This window comes from Salvelinus sp. IW2-2015, linkage group LG24 (genome assembly GCF_002910315.2).
Source record: "Salvelinus sp. IW2-2015 linkage group LG24, ASM291031v2, whole genome shotgun sequence".
Classification (NCBI taxonomy): domain Eukaryota; kingdom Metazoa; phylum Chordata; class Actinopteri; order Salmoniformes; family Salmonidae; genus Salvelinus; species Salvelinus sp. IW2-2015.
This window is the reverse complement of record NC_036864.1, coordinates 11,325,364-11,329,474: the sequence shown is the minus strand read 5'-3', so window position 1 is coordinate 11,329,474 and position 4,111 is coordinate 11,325,364. Positions and strand designations below refer to the sequence as shown.

Genomic DNA, 4,111 nt, shown 5'->3' with positions numbered 1-4,111 from the left:
GGCTGGCTGGCTGTTGGTTGTGATTGAGGCTGGCTGGTTGGATTGTGATGAGGCTGGCTGGTTGGTTGTGATTGAGGCTGGCTGGTTTGGTTGTGATTGAGAGGCTGGCTGGTGGTTGTGATTGAGGCTGGCTGGTTGTTGTGTTGAGGCTGGCTGGTTGGTTGTGATTAGGCTGGCTGGTTGGTTGTGTTGAGGCTAGCTGGTTGTGATTGAGGATGGCTGGCTGGTTGGTTGTGATTGAGGCTGGCTGGTTGGTGTGATTGAGGTGGATTGGTGTATGTGATTGAGGCTGGTTGGTTGTGATTGAGGCTGCTGTTGGTTGGGTGAGGCTGGTTGGTTGTGATTGAGGCTGGCTGGTTGGTTGTGATTGAGCTGGTTGTTGTGATTGAGTGGCTGTGGTTGTGTTGGGTGTTGGTTGTGATGAGCTGGCTGGTTGGTTGTGATTGAGGCTGGCTGGTTGTGATGAGGATGGCTGGCTGGTTGGTTGTGATTGAGGCTGGCTTTTGGTTGTGATTGGAGGCTGGTTGTTGGGGATTGGAGGCTGGCTGGTTGGTTGTGATTGAGGCTGTGGTTGTGATTGAGGTGCTGGATTGTTGTGATGAGTTGGCTGGTTGGTTGTGATTGAGGCAGTGTTTGTGCATGCAGGTTTTTTCTTTCAGTGCGAAGCGTGAGCCATGCCAAATGCATATATATAGGGTCTATTTTGGTTTCTATTCTATTCTGAATGGTATTCTATTTTGGTATTCTATTCCTATTCTATATTCTATTTCGTATTATTCTATTTGATGGTATTCTATTTTGAGTATTCTATCTATTCATCTGATGGTATTCTATTTTTGGTAATCTATTCTATTCGAATGGTATTCTTGATTTGGTATCCAATTGTAAGTCGTCTGGATAGAGCGTCTGCTAAAATGACTTAAATGTAAAGTAAATGTGTAAATTGGGGCTGAGACAGGGAGATGAAAATTCGGCTCTCTCCTCTACCCCTTCCCTCCTCCCAATCCTCCCATAGTGCTGCTGGTCAGAGGGTCAGTGTGTTAAGGCTGGGGTAATCGTCAGTAATGTGGGGATGCAGGCTGTGTGACATGGATGCTGTGCCGTCTGCTGCATATGGCCAGGCTCATCAGCTCATGAAATGCACAAATGCAAACACCCATGTACAAATTGACTCTACAAACAGAACAGTCAATGTGATTCCAGCCAAAGAGATTGATTTTAGACCATTGAATTGTAATGCTAGCAGGGAGCTGTCCAATCAAGAGGTGCTGAAACCCACACTGGAAACCTGCTGCATTCACTCAACTGGTTTACATGAGCTGCTCTGTGGTCTGGATTAGAGTGCATTCTTCCCCCTCATCTCTGTATGCAGCCAACACACTCCGGCAGACTATAACATTGGCATGCTTCTTTTTCTCTCTCCCTCCACAACAACTTGTTTCACTTGTCATTGGGGCCGATAAGGATTTTACAAGGAGGCAGACAGAGAAGGAGAGGGGGAAAGATAAAGGAATGAGATAGGAAAGAGAGAGGGACAGAATGAGAGAGGGAAAGAGCTGAGCACTCTGTCTCTATGGCTCAGGCTCAGAATGACATCAATTGTAGCTGTTGCTTCTCTACTGTGCACAGGTGGAGCAGGAAGAGAGAGGGGCAACGAGCATCATGTCAGGAACACGCACTTTGAGTTTATACAACGAGTGTCTGAACAGAGTAAGAGTTATGAGGTGCCTGTTGTTTTCTTCCCTAGGGAGAGAGGAGACGAGGAAGGTGGGAATACATAGAGGGAGTGTGGATGGGGAGATCGAGGGATAGAGGGAGGGCTTGCTGAATGGAAGTACCATCGGGAGGTTACAGGGTTAGAATCCCAATGCGTCCCATCTGACACATAAAGAGAGGAAAGGAAGTGTTCAACCAGACTACTAGTCCATCCTTCCTTAATTGAGCAAAATGTGTCTTAATAAGCAAATAATACATTGAATCAGAAGTTTACATACACTTATTGATCATTAAAAACTCGTTTTTCAAACCACTCCACACATTTCTTGTTAACAAACTAAGTTTTGGCAAGGCTTAGGACATCTACATTTCATGACACAAGTCATTTTCCAACAATTGTTTACAGACAGATTATTCACTTATAATTCACTGTACATCACAATTCCAGGGGGTCAAAGCTTACTACACTAATGACTGTTCCTTTAAACAGCTTGGAAAATTCCAGAAAATGATCATGCTTAGAATCTTTGAATCTGTTCTGCTAAATACATCATTTGAGTCAATTGGAGTGTACCGTGATGTTATTTTTCAAGGCCTAAACCTTCCAATACTCGTCTCTTGCTTGACATCATGGGAAAGCATAAAGAAATCAGCCAAACCTCAGACAAAAATGGTAGACGTCCACAGTCTGGTTCATCCTTGAGAGCAATTTCAAATGCTCAAGGAAGTAGCCACTGCTCCAAACCACCATAAAAAAGCACTATGGTTGCAACTGCACATGGGACAAAATCTATATTTGTGGAGAAATGTCTCTGGTCCTGATTGAACAAAATCAGAACTATTTGCCATATGACCCATCGTATGTTTTGAAGTAAAAAGGAATGCTTGCATAAACCGAAAACCACCATCCAAACCGTGAGCACGGGGTGGTAGGCATCATGTTGTGGTACTTTGCTATGCAGGAGACTGGGCACTTCACAAAATAGATGCATCATAGAAGGGAAGTAGTGGAATTATATGTGAAGGCAACATCTCAAGACATCAACAGAGTAATAGCTAGGTCGGGCAAATGGCTCTTTCCAAATAGACATGACCCCAGCATACTTCCAAAGTTGTGCTGAAATGCTTACGACAACAAAGTCAAGGTATTGGAGCCATCACAAAGCCTGACCTTCAATCTTATAGAAAATGTGGGGGCAAACTGAAAAAAAGTGCGAGCAAAAGAGTCTACAAACTGACTCAGTTACACCAGCTCTGTCAGAGGAATGGACCAAAATACCAACTTAATTGTGGAACTTGTGGATGGGAAAATCCCAAACGTACCCAAACGTTTGACCCAAGTAAACAATTTAAAATGCATGCTACCAAATACTAATTGAGTGTATGTAAACTTCTGACCCACTGGGAATGTGATGAAAGAAATAAAAGCTGAAATAAATAACTCTACTATTATTCTGACATTTCCCAATCTTAAAATAAAGTGGTTATCTTAACTGACCTAAGACAGGCAATTTTTACTCTGATTAAATGTCAGGAATTGTGAAAAACTGAGTTTAAATGTATTTGGCTAAGGTGTATGTAAACGTACGACTTCAACTGTATGTTGCATTTGTTCTGCAATTCATTACTATGACCTTTGAGTCTTTTCTACCCTGACTGGGAAAAAGTCCTATCCTATTTACACCAGAGAAATCTGCTTCTGTTCTCCATTCCTAAAGTAGAGGGGTTTATGGACGGTCCCTGGAGGACAGTGTGCCGTAAAAATGATTGAGGATCAAATGAATAACCCAATCATTCTGCAGCAAGCCGCCCAAGTCTGTATCAGCCCCAGGCAAGATCACAGCAGTTATAGTATTATTAGCTATTCATAATAGCCAGGGGGGGAATAAACAGTCGACCGAAACACAAGGTTCTACATGCCTTATTCTTACCAAATGTACAAGGGTACACTGTTGTGATTCAGAGTAGAGTATTTCAGCTCATTTTGTTTTCAGATGTTTTTTTATTCCATCATAGAAAACGCAGAGCGTTATAGTATATGCCCTTTAGCAGATCATTTTATCTAAAGCGGTTCACAGTCGTGTGCATACACCTTTTTTCCGTATGGGAGGCACCAGCCGGGAATCTAACCCACAATCCTGATGTTTTTCCGTATGGGTGGCCCCAGCGGGAATCTAACCCACAATCCTGATGTTTTTCCCAGTGGGCATCTAAAACCCACAAATCCTGATGTTTTTCCGTATGGGTGGCCCCAGTGGGAATCTAACCCACAATCCTGATGTTTTTTTCTTCCGTATGGGTGGCCCCAGTGGGAATCTAACCCACAATCCTGATGTTTTTCCCGTATGGGGGCCCCAGGGGAATCTAACCACCAATCCTGATGTTTTCCGTATGG

The 4,111-nt window shown here is 43.4% G+C and overlaps 1 protein-coding gene across 1 annotated transcript in view; it reads right to left on the bottom strand.

Moving 5' to 3' along the window:
* LOC111951385 (SCY1-like protein 2) overlaps positions 1 to 4,111 on the bottom strand; it is a 27,716-nt gene that overhangs the window by 2,735 nt on the left and 20,870 nt on the right. The gene's annotated exons all lie outside the window — the stretch shown is intronic.